At 34.6% G+C, this 22,386-nt stretch overlaps 5 non-coding genes across 5 annotated transcripts; all 5 read right to left on the bottom strand.

Moving 5' to 3' along the window:
* Positions 1-2,657: 2,657 nt before the first annotated feature.
* On the bottom strand, positions 2,658-2,730 carry trnar-ucg (transfer RNA arginine (anticodon UCG)). The gene has a single exon. It is a non-coding gene; the product is annotated as a tRNA-Arg (tRNA).
* Positions 2,731-9,543: 6,813 nt separating this feature from the next.
* On the bottom strand, positions 9,544-9,616 carry trnar-ucg (transfer RNA arginine (anticodon UCG)). The gene has a single exon. It is a non-coding gene; the product is annotated as a tRNA-Arg (tRNA).
* Positions 9,617-12,934: 3,318 nt separating this feature from the next.
* trnar-ucg (transfer RNA arginine (anticodon UCG)) lies at positions 12,935-13,007 on the bottom strand. Its single transcript has one exon. It is a non-coding gene; the product is annotated as a tRNA-Arg (tRNA).
* Positions 13,008-16,416: 3,409 nt separating this feature from the next.
* trnar-ucg (transfer RNA arginine (anticodon UCG)) lies at positions 16,417-16,489 on the bottom strand. The gene has a single exon. It is a non-coding gene; the product is annotated as a tRNA-Arg (tRNA).
* A 3,417-nt stretch (positions 16,490-19,906) lies between these two features.
* Positions 19,907-19,979, bottom strand: trnar-ucg (transfer RNA arginine (anticodon UCG)). Its single transcript has one exon. It is a non-coding gene; the product is annotated as a tRNA-Arg (tRNA).
* Between the last annotated feature and the right edge of the window lie 2,407 nt (positions 19,980-22,386).

Below are 22,386 nucleotides of genomic sequence, written 5' to 3'. Positions count from 1 at the left end.
TTTCTCATTCCTTATTTCCATTTTCTTTCAATAAGTAATGATTACAATTTTTTATATTTGTCCCTGTTTTACACGAAATAAGTAATAGACACTTATTCCTGGTTTCAGATTTTCAACAAAGAACATGTACATAGTTTATTATTTCTGAAACACGGTTTCCCAAAAAATAAGAAATGGTTACTTATTCCTTATTTCTGTTTCCCAATTTTCCAAATACAGTGATGGTTACTGATTGCTACGTTTTGTTGTTGGTTACTTTTTCAGTTTGCCTGTTTTCTTAATGAAATAAGTATTTTTTTCTGTTTCTAGACTCATGAAGAAACAAGCAATGGCTACTTATTCCTTGTTTGATTCCTGGAACTCAGAAAATAAGGAATGGTTACTTATTTCAGTTATTAGTTCTCAGAAAACAAGGAATTGTTTCTTCTTTGTTTCCCGGTTGTCAAAACATAAGGAATGCTAACTTATTTCCATTTCCCTGTTGCTAATACATTTATAAGAAGCGTACGTTTCTACACATAAATGAAATACTCCTTCCTGAAGTTTGTGGAAATGTTATGGAAATGACGTTTATTTTTCACGGTTAGCAATAAAGCTACATGTAACATGATGTCTTCCATTAAGCTTTAGTAAAATCGCCAATTTGTTTGTAGTCTATTTACATGACATGCATGCTGTAGACTCATTCATTGACTTTCCACACGTGTTGACACTTTCTACTTCTGTACGACCTATTCTTGAACATGGAGGAGGATACAGAATTAGATACAAAATGGTCTCGTGGAAAAAAAAAACACACCTAAGGAATTGCAAGAAGACTTTGCAATTCCAGGAGTAAAATAAAAACGACCGGATTACAACACAGCCAGTTCCTCTTACACTTCATGTAAGCATGTTATGCTTTATATAAAGATATGTTGTTTTTTGTTTTCAGTTTCAGATGAGTACCACGATGAATATTACGCTACTATTTGAAAATATATTAATTTTCCGTAAACAAATTATATATGGTGTTGAACCTTTTTTTTACTTGGTGTACTACATTGATAAGCCATCTCATACCTATCTGGTATAATAATAATACTCATCATCATAATAATAATCACAGTAGTAATAATAATAATAATAATAATAATAATAATAATAATAATAATAATAATAATAATAATAATCATCATCATCATCATAATAATCACAGTAATAATAATAATAATAATAATAATAATAATAATAATAATAATAATAATAATACTAGACACCGGTATGATGTTTATGTCATTATTAGATAAGCTACAGTTTGTTAATTTATGTCTGTTTTAATTCATCATGCATGCTCACTGGCACATGTAGATACAGTACTGTAATTACTTACACACATTAGTTTATTTTCCTCCGCTTATTATTTGTTATCATTAGGCTTGATTATAACAATAATAATACTAGTATTTTTAATGTATGTAAAGGGCTGTACGTTTTATTTCACTTTTTCTTAATGACCAACTAGCCTGAAATTATTACATTGTCCCAATATGTACGGTGTGTTACGCAAATTATATTAGCATGGTCTCACTGGGTAATATGGAGCAAAACGCCCAATCTGGTAAAAGTGTGCTCTACACAGGATTTTGAACCAACAACCTTTCAGTTGTCAGTCCAGAATAATAATCAACACAGCTGCATCATAATCATAGTAACAGTAATGGTTTATTTTGTCATATATTTACATTGACAACAAATATTATTATAATTGAATACTGTTTTGTGAAATTCTAATTCAGAAGGGCTGTATTGGCATGGCGAGGTTATGCAAAGTATTGCCAAAGCATTTACAGCAAAGGACTGAAGGTAACATAGATTAAGTACAAAACATAATACAGGATACTGATTGTACATTTAAAAGAATAAACATTAAAAGACAAAGAAAATCTATTTTAAAAGAAAAACATACCTACAATTAGATCCATGAATATTTGGACAGTGACACAATTGTCATCATTTTGGATCTGTACAACACCACAATGGATTTCAAAGGAAACAATCCAGATATTCTTTAAGTGTAGTCTTTCATCTTTAATTTGAGGGTACTAACATCCATTTCTATATGTGTCCCCCCAATTTTAGGTGCTCAAAAGTATTTGGACAAAGTAACATAATCCTGAATTAAATTGTTAGTTTCAATACTTGGTTGCAGATCCTTTGCAGTCAATGAATGTTGAAGTGTGGAACCCATAGCCATCACCAGATGCTGGGTTTAGTCCCTGGTGATGCTCTGCAAGGCCTTCAGCTGTCTTTAGTAGTGCCTCTTTGTTCTTGTGGCGTTTTGTCTTCAGTTTTGCCTTAGAAATCAAAACAAACCGGTCAGAGAGATAGCAAAAACATTGGCTGTGGAAAAATCTACTATTTGGCAACTTCTTCAAAAGAAATAACGCACTGGTGAGCTCAGGACACCAAAAGGCAACGGAAAACAACTGTGGCAGAAGACAGAAGGATTATTTCGCTGGTGAAGAATAACCCCTATACAGGGTGCAGGGCATCACCTGTTTGTGGTAGGGTTATCAAACATAGCACTGCTGTCTGCAACATTAGAACAACAAGTGGCCCTTCTAAACGTCTCCAGAAAGGAGAGAGACACAACTTCATCATCGTAACATATAAGACGACCACGAAGGGACTCGAACCCTCAATCTTCTGATCCGAAGTCAGACGCCTTATCCATTAGGCCACGCAGTCGTCAACAAGGGAGAGCCCTGGCCCTTCATATTTCAGAAAGGCGAATGCGCTACGCCGACCTCAATGAATCCTTAGTTATATACATATGTTCAAGAACATTTCTGTAGCTCATGTAAATCAAGTCACACGACAGGCCTTGAAGTTTTCTGTCAGTTTGAAAGTTTTGCTCCTGACAATCCTTTTTGTATTGTGGCATAGTGGCTGTCACAGTGGAAAGTAAGTTGTCCACAGTTGGATGCAAGCTTGCCTGAAGCACAGGAACGAACTTACTCTCGACGTTCCATGTAAAGACTGAAGAAGTGGGCTTTACATCTGAGGGCAGGGGAATTAGCTCAGGTGGTAGAGTGCTCGCTTAGCATGTGAGAGGTAGCGGGATTGATGCCCGCATTCTCCAGTCTCCAGGCATTTGTGTGCCAGTCTCGGCAGTGCAGCTCACTTTTTTTGCTGTAGGCTGCAGACGCGGAGGCTCACGTCCAAGATCAACGCATTGTCAGCTTATCAGACACCTCCGTGAAGTTGATTCCTTATTCCTTATTTATTAAAAAAATGAGTAATGGTTACTAATTCCTTATTTCTTATTGCTTACCTTTCAAAAATTAAGTAATGCTTACGTGTTACTTATTTGTGATTTCTCAAAATAAGTAATGATTCAATATTTAATTTTTTTTCAAGATTTCTCAATAAATGAATTATGGATACATATGTCTTGTTAATGTTTACTAGTGTTTTATGTCTGATTGATGTCTTTTGATCAATAAGTAATGGTTTCTCATTCCTTATTTCCATTTTCTTTCAATAAGTAATGATTACAATTTTTTATATTTGTCCCTGTTTTACACGAAATAAGTAATAGACACTTATTCCTGGTTTCAGATTTTCAACAAAGAACATGTACATAGTTTATTATTTCTGAAACACGGTTTCCCAAAAAATAAGAAATGGTTACTTATTCCTTATTTCTGTTTCCCAATTTTCCAAATACAGTGATGGTTACTGATTGCTACGTTTTGTTGTTGGTTACTTTTTCAGTTTGCCTGTTTTCTTAATGAAATAAGTATTTTTTTCTGTTTCTAGACTCATGAAGAAACAAGCAATGGCTACTTATTCCTTGTTTGATTCCTGGAACTCAGAAAATAAGGAATGGTTACTTATTTCAGTTTTTAGTTCTCAGAAAACAAGGAATTGTTTCTTCTTTGTTTCCCGGTTGTCAAAACATAAGGAATGCTAACTTATTTCCATTTCCCTGTTGCTAATACATTTATAAGAAGCGTACGTTTCTACACATAAATGAAATACTCCTTCCTGAAGTTTGTGGAAATGTTATGGAAATGACGTTTATTTTTCACGGTTAGCAATAAAGCTACATGTAACATGATGTCTTCCATTAAGCTTTAGTAAAATCGCCAATTTGTTTGTAGTCTATTTACATGACATGCATGCTGTAGACTCATTCATTGACTTTCCACACGTGTTGACACTTTCTACTTCTGTACGACCTATTCTTGAACATGGAGGAGGATACAGAATTAGTTACAAAATGGTCTCGTGGAAAAAAAAACACACCTAAGGAATTGCAAGAAGACGTTGCAATTCCAGGAGTAAAATAAAAACGACCGGATTACAACACAGCCAGTTCCTCTTACACTTCATGTAAGCATGTTATGCTTTATATAAAGATATGTTGTTTTTTGTTTTCAGTTTCAGATGAGTACCACGATGAATATTACGCTACTATTTGAAAATATATTAATTTTCCGTAAACAAATTATATATGGTGTTGAACCTTTTTTTTACTTGGTGTACTACATTGATAAGCCATCTCATACCTGTCTGGTATAATAATAATAATCATCATCATCATCATCATCATAATAATCACAGTAATAATAATAATAATAATAATAATAATAATAATAATAATAATAATAATACTAGACACCGGTATGATGTTTATGTCATTATTAGATAAGCTACAGTTTGTTAATTTATGTCTGTTTTAATTCATCATGCATGCTCACTGGCACATGTAGATACAGTACTGTAATTACTTACACACATTAGTTTATTTTCCTCCGCTTATTATTTGTTATCATTAGGCTTGATTATAACAATAATAATACTAGTATTTTTAATGTATGTAAAGGGCTGTACGTTTTATTTCACTTTTTCTTAATGACCAACTAGCCTGAAATTATTACATTGTCCCAATATGTACGGTGTGTTACGCAAATTATATTAGCATGGTCTCACTGGGTAATATGGAGCAAAACGCCCAATCTGGTAAAAGTGTGCTCTACACAGGATTTTGAACCAACAACCTTTCAGTTGTCAGTCCAGAATAATAATCAACACAGCTGCATCATAATCATAGTAACAGTAATGGTTTATTTTGTCATATATTTACATTGACAACAAATATTATTATAATTGAATACGGTTTTGTCAAATTCTAATTCAGAAGGGCTGTATTGGCATGGCGAGGTTATGCAAGTATTGCCAAAGCATTTACAGCAAAGGACTGAAGGTAACATAGATTAAGTACAAAACATAATACAGGATACTGATTGTACATTTAAAAGAATAAACATTAAAAGACAAAGAAAATCTATTTTAAAAGAAAAACATACCTACAATTAGATCCATGAATATTTGGACAGTGACACAATTGTCATCATTTTGGATCTGTACAACACCACAATGGATTTCAAAGGAAACAATCCAGATATTCTTTAAGTGTAGTCTTTCATCTTTAATTTGAGGGTACTAACATCCATTTCTATATGTGTCCCCCCAATTTTAGGTGCTCAAAAGTATTTGGACAAAGTAACATAATCCTGAATTAAATTGTTAGTTTCAATACTTGGTTGCAGATCCTTTGCAGTCAATGAATGTTGAAGTGTGGAACCCATAGCCATCACCAGATGCTGGGTTTAGTCCCTGGTGATGCTCTGCAAGGCCTTCAGCTGTCTTTAGTAGTGCCTCTTTGTTCTTGTGGCGTTTTGTCTTCAGTTTTGCCTTAGAAATCAAAACAAACCGGTCAGAGAGATAGCAAAAACATTGGCTGTGGAAAAATCTACTATTTGGCAACTTCTTCAAAAGAAATAACGCACTGGTGAGCTCAGGACACCAAAAGGCAACGGAAAACAACTGTGGCAGAAGACAGAAGGATTATTTCGCTGGTGAAGAATAACCCCTATACAGGGTGCAGGGCATCACCTGTTTGTGGTAGGGTTATCAAACATAGCACTGCTGTCTACAACATTAGAACACCAAGTGGCCCTTCTAAACGTCTCCAGAAAGGAGAGAGACACAACTTCGTCATCGTAACATATAAGACGACCACGAAGGGACTCGAACCCTCAATCTTCTGATCCGAAGTCAGACGCCTTATGCATTAGGCCACGCTGCCGTCAACAAGTTAGAGCCCTGGCCCTTCATGTTTCAGAAAGGCGAATGCGCTACGCCGACCTCAATGAATCCTTAGTTATATACATATGTTCAAGAACATTTCTGTAGCTCATGTAAATCAAGTCACACGACAGGCCTTGAAGTTTTCTGTCAGTTTGAAAGTTTTGCTCCTGACAATCCTTTTTGTATTGTGGCATAGTGGCTGTCACAGTGGAAAGTAAGTTGTCCACAGTTGGATGCAAGCTTGCCTGAGCACAGGAACGAACTTACTCTCGACGTTCCATGTAAAGACTGAAGAAGTGGGCTTCACATCTGAGGGCAGGGGAATTAACTCAGGTGGTAGAGTGCTCGCTTAGCATGTGAGAGGTAGCGGGATTGATGCCCGCATTCTCCAGTCTCCAGGCATTTGTGTGCCAGTCTCGGCAGTGCAGCTCACTTTTTTCGCTGTAGGCTGCAGACGCGGAGGCTCACGTCCAAGATCAACGCATTGTCAGCTTATCAGACACCTCCGTGAAGTTGATTCCTTATTCCTTATTTATTAAAAAAATGAGTAATGGTTACTAATTCCTTATTTCTTATTGCTTACGTTTCAAAAATTAAGTAATGCTTACGTGTTACTTATTTGTGATTTCTCAAAATAAGTAATGATTCAATATTTGATTTTTTTTCAAGATTTCTCAATAAATGAATTATGGATACATATTTCTTGTTAATGTTTACTTGTGTTTTATGTCTGATTGATGTCTTTTGATCAATAAGTAATGGTTTCTCATTCCTTATTTCCATTTTCTTTCAATAAGTAATGATTACAATTTTTTATATTTGTCCCTGTTTTACACGAAATAAGTAATAGACACTTATTCCTGGTTTCAGATTTTCAACAAAGAACATGTACATAGTTTATTATTTCTGAAACACGGTTTCCCAAAAAATAAGAAATGGTTACTTATTCCTTATTTCTGTTTCCCAATTTTCCAAATACAGTGATGGCTACTGATTGCTACGTTTTGTTGTTGGTTACTTTTTCAGTTTGCCTGTTTTCTTAATGAAATAAGTATTTTTTTCTGTTTCTAGACTCATGAAGAAACAAGCAATGGTTACTTATTCCTTGTTTGATTCCTGGAACTCAGAAAATAAGGAATGGTTACTTATTTCAGTTTTTAGTTCTCAGAAAACAAGGAATTGTTTCTTCTTTGTTTCCCGGTTGTCAAAACATAAGGAATGCTAACTTATTTCCATTTCCCTGTTGCTAATACATTTATAAGAAGCGTACGTTTCTACACATAAATGAAATACTCCTTCCTGAAGTTTGTGGAAATGTTATTGAAATGACGTTTATTTTTCACGGTTAGCAATAAAGCTACATGTAACATGATGTCTTCCATTAAGCTTTAGTAAAATCGCCAATTTGTTTGTAGTCTATTTACATGACATGCATGCTGTAGACTCATTCATTGACTTTCCACACGTCTTGACACTTTCTACTTCTGTACGACCTATTCTTGAACATGGAGGAGGATACAGAATTAGTTACAAAATGGTCTCGTGGAAAAAAAAACACACCTAAGGAATTGCAAGAAGACTTTGCAATTCCAGGAGTAAAATAAAAACGACCGGATTACAACACAGCCAGTTCCTCTTACACTTCATGTAAGCATGTTATGCTTTATATAAAGATATGTTGTTTTTTGTTTTCAGTTTCAGATGAGTACCACGATGAATATTACGCTACTATTTGAAAATATATTAATTTTCCGTAAACAAATTATATATGGTGTTGAACCTATTTTTTACTTGGTGTACTACATTGATAAGCCATCTCATACTTGTCTGGTATAATAATAATACTCATCATCATAATAATAATCACAGTAATAATAATAATAATAATAATAATAATAATAATAATAATAATAATAATAATAATAATAATAATAATAATCATCATCATCATCATCATAATAATCACAGTAATAATAATAATAATAATAATAATAATACTAGACACCGGTATGATGTTTATGTCATTATTAGATAAGCTACAGTTTGTTAATTTATGTCTGTTTTAATTCATCATGCATGCTCACTGGCACATGTAGATACAGTACTGTAATTACTTACACACATTAGTTTATTTTCCTCTGCTTATTATTTGTTATCATTAGGCTTGATTATAACAATAATAATACTAGTATTTTTAATGTATGTAAAGGGCTGTACGTTTTATTTCACTTTTTCTTAATGACCAACTAGCCTGAAATTATTACATTGTCCCAATATGTACGGTGTGTTACGCAAATTATATTAGCATGGTCTCACTGGGTAATATGGAGCAAAACGCCCAATCTGGTAAAAGTGTGCTCTACACAGGATTTTGAACCAACAACCTTTCAGTTGTCAGTCCAGAATAATAATCAACACAGCTGCATCATAATCATAGTAACAGTAATGGTTTATTTTGTCATATATTTACATTGACAACAAATATTATTATAATTGAATACGGTTTTGTCAAATTCTAATTCAGAAGGGCTGTATTGGCATGGCGAGGTTATGCAAGTATTGCCAAAGCATTTACAGCAAAGGACTGAAGGTAACATAGATTAAGTACAAAACATAATACAGGATACTGATTGTACATTTAAAAGAATAAACATTAAAAGACAAAGAAAATCTATTTTAAAAGAAAAACATACCTACAATTAGATCCATGAATATTTGGACAGTGACACAATTGTCATCATTTTGGATCTGTACAACACCACAATGGATTTCAAACGAAACAATCCAGATATTCTTTAAGTGTAGTCTTTCATCTTTAATTTGAGGGTACTAACATCCATTTCTATATGTGTCCCCCCAATTTTAGGTGCTCAAAAGTATTTGGACAAAGTAACATAATCCTGAATTAAATTGTTAGTTTCAATACTTGGTTGCAGATCCTTTGCAGTCAATGAATGTTGAAGTGTGGAACCCATAGCCATCACCAGATGCTGGGTTTAGTCCCTGGTGATGCTCTGCAAGGCCTTCAGCTGTCTTTAGTAGTGCCTCTTTGTTCTTGTGGCGTTTTGTCTTCAGTTTTGCCTTAGAAATCAAAACAAACCGGTCAGAGAGATAGCAAAAACATTGGCTGTGGAAAAATCTACTATTTGGCAACTTCTTCAAAAGAAATAACGCACTGGTGAGCTCAGGACACCAAAAGGCAACGGAAAACAACTGTGGCAGAAGACAGAAGGATTATTTTGCTGGTGAAGAATAACCCCTATACAGGGTGCAGGGCATCACCTGTTTGTGGTAGGGTTATCAAACATAGCACTGCTGTCTGCAACATTAGAACACCAAGTGGCCCTTCTAAACGTCTCCAGAAAGGAGAGAGACACAACTTCGTCATCGTAACATATAAGACGACCACGAAGGGACTCGAACCCTCAATCTTCTGATCCGAAGTCAGACGCCTTATCCATTAGGCCACGCAGTCGTCAACAAGGTAGAGCCCTGGCCCTTCATGTTTCAGAAAGGCGAATGCGCTACGCCGACCTCAATGAATCCTTAGTTATATACATATGTTCAAGAACATTTCTGTAGCTCATGTAAATCAAGTCACACGACAGGCCTTGAAGTTTTCTGTCAGTTTGAAAGTTTTGCTCCTGACAATCCTTTTTGTATTGTGGCATAGTGGCTGTCACAGTGGAAAGTAAGTTGTCCACAGTTGGATGCAAGCTTGCCTGAAGCACAGGAACGAACTTACTCTCGACGTTCCATGTAAAGACTGAAGAAGTGGGCTTTACATCTGAGGGCAGGGGAATTAGCTCAGGTGGTAGAGTGCTCGCTTAGCATGTGAGAGGTAGCGGGATTGATGCCCGCATTCTCCAGTCTCCAGGCATTTGTGTGCCAGTCTCGGCAGTGCAGCTCTCTTTTTTTTCCTGTAGGCTGCAGACGCGGAGGCTCACGTCCAAGATCAACGCATTGTCAGCTTATCAGACACCTCCGTGAAGTTGATTCCTTATTCCTTATTTATTAAAAAAATGAGTAATGGTTACTAATTCCTTATTTCTTATTGCTTACGTTTCAAAAATTAAGTAATGCTTACGTGTTACTTATTTGTGATTTCTCAAAATAAGTAATGATTCAATATTTCATTTTTTTTCAAGATTTCTCAATAAATGAATTATGGATACATATTTCTTGTTAATGTTTACTTGTGTTTTATGTCTGATTGATGTCTTTTGATCAATAAGTAATGGTTTCTCATTCCTTATTTCCATTTTCTTTCAATAAGTAATGATTACAATTTTTTATATTTGTCCCTGTTTTACACGAAATAAGTAATAGACACTTATTCCTGGTTTCAGATTTTCAACAAAGAACATGTACATAGTTTATTATTTCTGAAACACGGTTTCCCAAAAAATAAGAAATGGTTACTTATTCCTTATTTCTGTTTCCCAATTTTCCAAATACAGTGATGGTTACTGATTGCTACGTTTTGTTGTTGGTTACTTTTTCAGTTTGCCTGTTTTCTTAATGAAATAAGTATTTTTTTCTGTTTCTAGACTCATGAAGAAACAAGCAATGGTTACTTATTCCTTGTTTGATTCCTGGAACTCAGAAAATAAGGAATGGTTACTTATTTCAGTTTTTAGTTCTCAGAAAACAAGGAATTGTTTCTTCTTTGTTTCCCGGTTGTCAAAACATAAGGAATGCTAACTTATTTCCATTTCCCTGTTGCTAATACATTTATAAGAAGCGTACGTTTCTACACATAAATGAAATACTCCTTCCTGAAGTTTGTGGAAATGTTATGGAAATGACGTTTATTTTTCACGGTTAGCAATAAAGCTACATGTAACATGATGTCTTCCATTAAGCTTTAGTAAAATCGCCAATTTGTTTGTAGTCTATTTACATGACATGCATGCTGTAGACTCATTCATTGACTTTCCACACGTGTTGACACTTTCTACTTCTGTACGACCTATTCTTGAACATGGAGGAGGATACAGAATTAGTTACAAAATGGTCTCGTGGAAAAAAAAACACACCTAAGGAATTGCAAGAAGACTTTGCAATTCCAGGAGTAATATAAAAACGACCGGATTACAACACAGCCAGTTCCTCTTACACTTCATGTAAGCATGTTATGCTTTATATAAAGATATGTTGTTTTTTGTTTTCAGTTTCAGATGAGTACCACAATGAATATTACGCTACTATTTGAAAATATATTAATTTTCCGTAAACAAATTATATATGGTGTTGAACCTATTTTTTACTTGGTGTACTACATTGATAAGCCATCTCATACCTGTCTGGTATAATAATAATACTCATCATCACAATAATAATCACAGTAATAATAATAATAATAATAATAATAATAATAATAATAATAATAATACTAGACACCGGTATGATGTTTATGTCATTATTAGATAAGCTACAGTTTGTTAATTTATGTCTGTTTTAATTCATCATGCATGCTCACTGGCACATGTAGATACAGTACTGTAATTACTTACACACATTAGTTTATTTTCCTCCGCTTATTATTTGTTATCATTAGGCTTGATTATAACAATAATAATACTAGTATTTTTTATTTATGTAAAGGGCTGTACGTTTTATTTCACTTTTTCTTAATGACCAACTAGCCTGAAATTATTACATTGTCCCAATATGTACGGTGTGTTACGCAAATTATATTAGCATGGTCTCACTGGGTAATATGGAGCAAAACGCCCAATCTGGTAAAAGTGTGCTCTACACAGGATTTTGAACCAACAACCTTTCAGTTGTCAGTCCAGAATAATAATCAACACAGCTGCATCATAATCATAGTAACAGTAATGGTTTATTTTGTCATATATTTACATTGACAACAAATATTATTATAATTGAATACGGTTTTGTCAAATTCTAATTCAGAAGGGCTGTATTGGCATGGCGAGGTTATGCAAGTATTGCCAAAGCATTTACAGCAAAGGACTGAAGGTAACATAGATTAAGTACAAAACATAATACAGGATACTGATTGTACATTTAAAAGAATAAACATTAAAAGACAAAGAAAATCTATTTTAAAAGAAAAACATACCTACAATTAGATCCATGAATATTTGGACAGTGACACAATTGTCATCATTTTGGATCTGTACAACACCACAATGGATTTCAAACGAAACAATCCAGATATTCTTTAAGTGTAGTCTTTCATCTTTAATTTGAGGGTACTAACATCCATTTCTATATGTGTCCCCCCAATTTTAGGTGCTCAAAAGTATTTGGACAAAGTAACATAATCCTGAATTAAATTGTTAGTTTCAATACTTGGTTGCAGATCCTTTGCAGTCAATGAATGTTGAAGTGTGGAACCCATAGCCATCACCAGATGCTGGGTTTAGTCCCTGGTGATGCTCTGCAAGGCCTTCAGCTGTCTTTAGTAGTGCCTCTTTGTTCTTGTGGCGTTTTGTCTTCAGTTTTGCCTTAGAAATCAAAACAAACCGGTCAGAGAGATAGCAAAAACATTGGCTGTGGAAAAATCTACTATTTGGCAACTTCTTCAAAAGAAATAACGCACTGGTGAGCTCAGGACACCAAATGGCAACGGAAAACAACTGTGGCAGAAGGATTATTTCGCTGGTGAAGAATAACCCCTATACAGGGTGCAGGGCATCACCTGTTTGTGGTAGGGTTATCAAACATAGCACTGCTGTCTGCAACATTAGAACACCAAGTGGCCCTTCTAAACATCTCCAGAAAGGAGAGAGACACAACTTCGTCATCGTAACATATAAGACGACCACGAAGGGACTCGAACCCTCAATCTTCTGATCCGAAGTCAGACGCCTTATCCATTAGGCCACGCAGTCGTCAACAAGGGAGAGCCCTGGCCCTTCATGTTTCAGAAAGGCGAATGCGCTACGCCGACCTCAATGAATCCTTAGTTATATACATATGTTCAAGAACATTTCTGTAGCTCATGTAAATCAAGTCACACGACAGGCCTTGAAGTTTTCTGTCAGTTTGAAAGTTTTGCTCCTGACAATCCTTTTTGTATTGTGGCATAGTGGCTGTCACAGTGGAAAGTAAGTTGTCCACAGTTGGATGCAAGCTTGCCTGAAGCACAGGAACGAACTTACTCTCGACGTTCCATGTAAAGACTGAAGAAGTGGGCTTCACATCTGAGGGCAGGGGAATTAGCTCAGGTGGTAGAGTGCTTGCTTAGCATGTGAGAGGTAGCGGGATTGATGCCCGCATTCTCCAGTCTCCAGGCATTTGTGTGCCAGTCTCGGCAGTGCAGCTCACTTTTTTCGCTGTAGGCTGCAGACGCGGAGGCTCACGTCCAAGATCAACGCATTGTCAGCTTATCAGACACCTCCGTGAAGTTGATTCCTTATTCCTTATTTATTAAAAAAATGAGTAATGGTTACTAATTCCTTATTTCTTATTGCTTACGTTTCAAAAATTAAGTAATGCTTACGTGTTACTTATTTGTGATTTCTCAAAATAAGTAATGATTCAATATTTCATTTTTTTTTCAAGATTTCTCAATAAATGAATTATGGATACATATTTCTTGTTAATGTTTACTTGTGTTTTATGTCTGATTGATGTCTTTTGATCAATAAGTAATGGTTTCTCATTCCTTATTTCCATTTTCTTTCAATAAGTAATGATTACAATTTTTTATATTTGTCCCTGTTTTACACGAAATAAGTAATAGACACTTATTCCTGGTTTCAGATTTTCAACAAAGAACATGTACATAGTTTATTATTTCTGAAACACGGTTTCCCAAAAAATAAGAAATGGTTACTTATTCCTTATTTCTGTTTCCCAATTTTCCAAATACAGTGATGGTTACTGATTGCTACGTTTTGTTGTTGGTTACTTTTTCAGTTTGCCTGTTTTCTTAATGAAATAAGTATTTTTTTCTGTTTCTAGACTCATGAAGAAACAAGCAATGGCTACTTATTCCTTGTTTGATTCCTGGAACTCAGAAAATAAGGAATGGTTACTTATTTCAGTTTTTAGTTCTCAGAAAACAAGGAATTGTTTCTTCTTTGTTTCCTGGTTGTCAAAACATAAGGAATGCTAACTTATTTCCATTTCCCTGTTGCTAATACATTTATAAGAAGCGTACGTTTCTACACATAAATGAAATACTCCTTCCTGAAGTTTGTGGAAATGTTATGGAAATGACGTTTATTTTTCATGGTTAGCAATAAAGCTACATGTAACATGGTGTCTTCCATTAAGCTTTAGTAAAATCGCCAATTTGTTTGTAGTCTATTTACATGACATGCATGCTGTAGACTCATTCATTGACTTTCCACACGTCTTGACACTTTCTACTTCTGTACGACCTATTCTTGAACATGGAGGAGGATACAGAATTAGTTACAAAATGGTCTCGTGGAAAAAAAAACACACCTAAGGAATTGCAAGAAGACTTTGCAATTCCAGGAGTAAAATAAAAACGACCGGATTACAACACAGCCAGTTCCTCTTACACTTCATGTAAGCATGTTATGCTTTATATAAAGATATGTTGTTTTTTGTTTTCAGTTTCAGATGAGTACCACAATGAATATTACGCTACTATTTGAAAATATATTAATTTTCCGTAAACAAATTATATATGGTGTTGAACCTATTTTTTACTTGGTGTACTACATTGATAAGCCATCTCATACCTGTCTGGTATAATGATAATACTCATCATCATAATAATAATCACAGTAGTAATAATAATAATAATAATAATAATAATAATAATAATAATAATAATAATAATAATAATAATCATCATCATCATCATAATAATCACAGTAATAATAATAATAATAATAATAATAATAATAATAATAATACTAGACACCGGTATGATGTTTATGTCATTATTAGATAAGCTACAGTTTGTTAATTTATGTCTGTTTTAATTCATCATGCATGCTCACTGGCACATGTAGATACAGTACTGTAATTACTTACACACATTAGTTTATTTTCCTCCGCTTATTATTTGTTATCATTAGGCTTGATTATAACAATAATAATACTAGTATTTTTAATGTATGTAAAGGGCTGTACGTTTTATTTCACTTTTTCTTAATGACCAACTAGCCTGAAATTATTACATTGTCCCAATATGTACGGTGTGTTACGCAAATTATATTAGCATGGTCTCACTGGGTAATATGGAGCAAAACGCCCAATCTGGTAAAAGTGTGCTCTACACAGGATTTTGAACCAACAACCTTTCAGTTGTCAGTCCAGAATAATAATCAACACAGCTGCATCATAATCATAGTAACAGTAATGGTTTATTTTGTCATATATTTACATTGACAACAAATATTATTATAATTGAATACGGTTTTGTCAAATTCTAATTCAGAAGGGCTGTATTGGCATGGCGAGGTTATGCAAGTATTGCCAAAGCATTTACAGCAAAGGACTGAAGGTAACATAGATTAAGTACAAAACATAATACAGGATACTGATTGTACATTTAAAAGAATAAACATTAAAAGACAAAGAAAATCTATTTTAAAAGAAAAACATACCTACAATTAGATCCATGAATATTTGGACAGTGACACAATTGTCATCATTTTGGATCTGTACAACACCACAATGGATTTCAAAGGAAACAATCCAGATATTCTTTAAGTGTAGTCTTTCATGTTTAATTTGAGGGTACTAACACCCATTTCTATATGTGTCCCCCCAATTTTAGGTGCTCAAAAGTATTTGGACAAAGTAACATAATCCTGAATTAAATTGTTAGTTTCAATACTTGGTTGCAGATCCTTTGCAGTCAATGAATGTTGAAGTGTGGAACCCATAGCCATCACCAGATGCTGGGTTTAGTCCCTGGTGATGCTCTGCAAGGCCTTCAGCTGTCTTTAGTAGTGCCTCTTTGTTCTTGTGGCGTTTTGTCTTCAGTTTTGCCTTAGAAATCAAAACAAACCGGTCAGAGAGATAGCAAAAACATTAGCTGTGGAAAAATCTACTATTTGGCAACTTCTTCAAAAGAAATAACGCACTGGTGAGCTCAGGACACCAAATGGCAACGGAAAACAACTGTGGCAGAAGACAGAAGGATTATTTCGCTGGTGAAGAATAACCCCTATACAGGGTGCAGGGCATCACCTGTTTGTGGTTGGGTTATCAAACATAGCACTGCTGTCTGCAACATTAGAACAACAAGTGGCCCTTCTAAACGTCTCCAGAAAGGAGAGAGACACAACTTCGTCATCGTAACATATAAGACGACCACGAAGGGACTCGAACCCTCAATCTTCTGATCCGAAGTCAGACGCCTTATCCATTAGGCCACGCAGTCGTCAACAAGGGAGAGCCCTGGCCCTTCATGTTTCAGAAAGGCGAATGCGCTACGCCGACCTCAATGAATCCTTAGTTATATACATATGTTCAAGAACATTTCTGTAGCTCATGTAAATCAAGTCACACGACAGGCCTTGAAGTTTTCTGTCAGTTTGAAAGTTTTGCTCCTGACAATCCTTTTTGTATTGTGGCATAGTGGCTGTCACAGTGGAAAGTAAGTTGTCCACAGTTGGATGCAAGCTTGCCTGAAGCACAGGAACGAACTTACTCTCGACGTTCCATGTAAAGACTGAAGAAGTGGGCTTTACATCTGAGGGCAGGGGAATCAGCTCAGGTGGTAGAGTGCTCGCTTAGCATGTGAGAGGTAGCGGGATTGATGCCCGCATTCTCCAGTCTCCAGGCATTTGTGTGCCAGTCTCGGCAGTGCAGCTCCCTTTTTTTTCTGTAGGCTGCAGACGCGGAGGCTCACGTCCAAGATCAACGCATTGTCAGCTTATCAGACACCTCCGTGAAGTTGATTCCTTATTCCTTATTTGTTAAAAAAATGAGTAATGGTTACTAATTCCTTATTTCTTATTGCTTACGTTTCAAAAATTAAGTAATGCTTAAGTGTTACTTATTTGTGATATCTCAAAATAAGTAATGATTCAATATTTCATTTTTTTTCAAGATTTCTCAATAAATGAATTATGGATACATATTTCTTGTTAATGTTTACTTGTGTTTTATGTCTGATTGATGTCTTTTGATCAATAAGTAATGGTTTCTCATTCCTTATTTCCATTTTCTTTCAATAAGTAATGATTACAATTTTTTATATTTGTCCCTGTTTTACACGAAATAAGTAATAGACACTTATTCCTGGTTTCAGATTTTCAACAAAGAACATGTACATAGTTTATTATTTCTGAAACACGGTTTCCCAAAAAATAAGAAATGGTTACTTATTCCTTATTTCTGTTTCCCAATTTTCCAAATACAGTGATGGTTACTGATTGCTACGTTTTGTTGTTGGTTACTTTTTCAGTTTGCCTGTTTTCTTAATGAAATAAGTATTTTTTTCTGTTTCTAGACTCATGAAGAAACAAGCAATGGCTACTTATTCCTTGTTTGATTCCTGGAACTCAGAAAATAAGGAATGGTTACTTATTTCAGTTTTTAGTTCTCAGAAAACAAGGAATTGTTTCTTCTTTGTTTCCTGGTTGTCAAAACATAAGGAATGCTAACTTATTTCCATTTCCCTGTTGCTAATACATTTATAAGAAGCGTACGTTTCTACACATAAATTAAATACTCCTTCCTGAAGTTTGTGGAAATGTTATGGAAATGACGTTTATTTTTCATGGTTAGCAATAAAGCTACATGTAACATGGTGTCTTCCATTAAGCTTTAGTAAAATCGCCAATTTGTTTGTAGTCTATTTACATGACATGCATGCTGTAGACTCATTCATTGACTTTCCACACGTCTTGACACTTTCTACTTCTGTACGACCTATTCTTGAACATGGAGGAGGATACAGAATTAGTTACAAAATGGTCTCGTGGAAAAAAAAACACACCTAAGGAATTGCAAGAAGACTTTGCAATTCCAGGAGTAAAATAAAAACGACCGGATTACAACACAGCCAGTTCCTCTTACACTTCATGTAAGCATGTTATGCTTTATATAAAGATATGTTGTTTTTTGTTTTCAGTTTCAGATGAGTACCACAATGAATATTACGCTACTATTTAAAAATATATTAATTTTCCGTAAACAAATTATATATGGTGTTGAACCTATTTTTTACTTGGTGTACTACATTGATAAGCCATCTCATACCTGTCTGGTATAATGATAATACTCATCATCATAATAATAATCACAGTAGTAATAATAATAATAATAATAATAATAATAATAATAATAATAATAATAATAATAATAATAATAATCATCATCATCATCATAATAATCACAGTAATAATAATAATAATAATAATAATAATAATAATAATAATAATAATACTAGACACCGGTATGATGTTTATGTCATTATTAGATAAGCTACAGTTTGTTAATTTATGTCTGTTTTAATTCATCATGCATGCTCACTGGCACATGTAGATACAGTACTGTAATTACTTACACACATTAGTTTATTTTCCTCCGCTTATTATTTGTTATCATTAGGCTTGATTATAACAATAATAATACTAGTATTTTTAATGTATGTAAAGGGCTGTACGTTTTATTTCACTTTTTCTTAATGACCAACTAGCCTGAAATTATTACATTGTCCCAATATGTACGGTGTGTTACGCAAATTATATTAGCATGGTCTCACTGGGTAATATGGAGCAAAACGCCCAATCTGGTAAAAGTGTGCTCTACACAGGATTTTGAACCAACAACCTTTCAGTTGTCAGTCCAGAATAATAATCAACACAGCTGCATCATAATCATAGTAACAGTAATGGTTTATTTTGTCATATATTTACATTGACAACAAATATTATTATAATTGAATACGGTTTTGTCAAATTCTAATTCAGAAGGGCTGTATTGGCATGGCGAGGTTATGCAAGTATTGCCAAAGCATTTACAGCAAAGGACTGAAGGTAACATAGATTAAGTACAAAACATAATACAGGATACTGATTGTACATTTAAAAGAATAAACATTAAAAGACAAAGAAAATCTATTTTAAAAGAAAAACATACCTACAATTAGATCCATGAATATTTGGACAGTGACACAATTGTCATCATTTTGGATCTGTACAACACCACAATGGATTTCAAAGGAAACAATCCAGATATTCTTTAAGTGTAGTCTTTCATCTTTAATTTGAGGGTACTAACATCCATTTCTATATGTGTCCCCCCAATTTTAGGTGCTCAAAAGTATTTGGACAAAGTAACATAATCCTGAATTAAATTGTTAGTTTCAATACTTGGTTGCAGATCCTTTGCAGTCAATGAATGTTGAAGTGTGGAACCCATAGCCATCACCAGATGCTGGGTTTAGTCCCTGGTGATGCTCTGCAAGGCCTTCAGCTGTCTTTAGTAGTGCCTCTTTGTTCTTGTGGCGTTTTGTCTTCAGTTTTGCCTTAGAAATCAAAACAAACCGGTCAGAGAGATAGCAAAAACATTGGCTGTGGAAAAATCTACTATTTGGCAACTTCTTCAAAAGAAATAACGCACTGGTGAGCTCAGGACACCAAAAGGCAACGGAAAACAACTGTGGCAGAAGACAGAAGGATTATTTCGCTGGTGAAGAATAACCCCTATACAGGGTGCAGGGCATCACCTGTTTGTGGTAGGGTTATCAAACATAGCACTGCTGTCTGCAACATTAGAACACCAAGTGGCCCTTCTAAACGTCTCCAGAAAGGAGAGAGACACAACTTCGTCATCGTAACATAGAAGACGACCACGAAGGGACTCGAACCCTCAATCTTCTGATCCGAAGTCAGACGCCTTATCCATTAGGCCACGCAGTCGTCAACAAGGGAGAGCCCTGGCCCTTCATGTTTCAGAAAGGCGAATGCGCTACGCCGACCTCAATGAATCCTTAGTTATATACATATGTTCAAGAACATTTCTGTAGCTCATGTAAATCAAGTCACACGACAGGCCTTGAAGTTTTCTGTCAGTTTGAAAGTTTTACTCCTGACAATCCTTTTTGTATTGTGGCATAGTGGCTGTCACAGTGGAAAGTAAGTTGTCCACAGTTGGATGCAAGCTTGCCTGAAGCACAGGAACGAACTTACTCTCGACGTTCCATGTAAAGACTGAAGAAGTGGGCTTTACATCTGAGGGCAGGGGAATTAGCTCAGGTGGTAGAGTGCTCGCTTAGCATGTGAGAGGTAGCGGGATTGATGCCCGCATTCTCCAGTCTCCAGGCATTTGTGTGACAGTCTCGGCAGTGCAGCTCACTTTTTTTGCTGTAGGCTGCAGACGCGGAGGCTCACGTCCAAGATCAACGCATTGTCAGCTTATCAGACACCTCCGTGAAGTTGATTCCTTATTCCTTATTTATTAACAAAATGAGTAATGGTTACTAATTCCTTATTTCTTATTGCTTACGTTTCAAAAATTAAGTAATGCTTACGTGTTACTTATTTGTGATTTCTCAAAATAAGTAATGATTCAATATTTCATTTTTTTTCAAGATTTCTCAATAAATGAATTATGGATACATATTTCTTGTTAATGTTTACTTGTGTTTTATGTCTGATTGATGTCTTTTGATCAATAAGTAATGGTTTCTCATTCCTTATTTCCATTTTCTTTCAATAAGTAATGATTACAATTTTTTATATTTGTCCCTGTTTTACACGAAATAAGTAATAGACACTTATTCCTGGTTTCAGATTTTCAACAAAGAACATGTACATAGTTTATTATTTCTGAAACACGGTTTCCCAAAAAATAAGAAATGGTTACTTATTCCTTATTTCTGTTTCCCAATTTTCCAAATACAGTGATGGTTACTGATTGCTACGTTTTGTTGTTGGTTACTTTTTCAGTTTGCCTGTTTTCTTAATGAAATAAGTATTTTTTTCTGTTTCTAGACTCATGAAGAAACAAGCAATGGCTACTTATTCCTTGTTTGATTCCTGGAACTCAGAAAATAAGGAATGGTTACTTATTTCAGTTATTAGTTCTCAGAAAACAAGGAATTGTTTCTTCTTTGTTTCCCGGTTGTCAAAACATAAGGAATGCTAACTTATTTCCATTTCCCTGTTGCTAATACATTTATAAGAAGCGTACGTTTCTACACATAAATGAAATACTCCTTCCTGAAGTTTGTGGAAATGTTATGGAAATGACGTTTATTTTTCACGGTTAGCAATAAAGCTACATGTAACATGATGTCTTCCATTAAGCTTTAGTAAAATCGCCAATTTGTTTGTAGTCTATTTACATGACATGCATGCTGTAGACTCATTCATTGACTTTCCACACGTGTTGACACTTTCTACTTCTGTACGACCTATTCTTGAACATGGAGGAGGATACAGAATTAGATACAAAATGGTCTCGTGGAAAAAAAAACACACCTAAGGAATTGCAAGAAGACTTTGCAATTCCAGGAGTAAAATAAAAACGACCGGATTACAACACAGCCAGTTGCTCTTACACTTCATGTAAGCATGTTATGCTTTATATAAAGATATGTTGTTTTTTGTTTTCAGTTTCAGATGAGTACCACGATGAATATTACGCTACTATTTGAAAATATATTAATTTTCCGTAAACAAATTATATATGGTGTTGAACCTTTTTTTTACTTGGTGTACTACATTGATAAGCCATCGCATACCTGTCTGGTATAATAATAATACTCATCATCATAATAATAATCACAGTAGTAATAATAATAATAATAATAATAATAATAATAATAATAATAATACTAGACACCGGTATGATGTTTATGTCATTATTAGATAAGCTACAGTTTGTTAATTTATGTCTGTTTTAATTCATCATGCATGCTCACTGGCACATGTAGATACAGTACTGTAATTACTTACACACATTAGTTTATTTTCCTCCGCTTATTATTTGTTATCATTAGGCTTGATTATAACAATAATAATACTAGTATTTTTAATGTATGTAAAGGGCTGTACGTTTTATTTCACTTTTTCTTAATGACCAACTAGCCTGAAATTATTACATTGTCCCAATATGTACGGTGTGTTACGCAAATTATATTAGCATGGTCTTACTGGGTAATATGGAGCAAAACGCCCAATCTGGTAAAAGTGTGCTCTACACAGGATTTTGAACCAACAACCTTTCAGTTGTCAGTCCAGAATAATAATCAACACAGCTGCATCATAATCATAGTAACAGTAATGGTTTATTTTGTCATATATTTACATTGACAACAAATAT

This window comes from Amia ocellicauda, chromosome 14 (genome assembly GCF_036373705.1).
Source record: "Amia ocellicauda isolate fAmiCal2 chromosome 14, fAmiCal2.hap1, whole genome shotgun sequence".
Taxonomy (NCBI): Eukaryota; Metazoa; Chordata; class Actinopteri; order Amiiformes; family Amiidae; genus Amia; species Amia ocellicauda.
The sequence above is the reverse complement of the archived record's forward strand: the minus strand, read 5'-3'. Positions and strand labels throughout refer to the sequence as shown.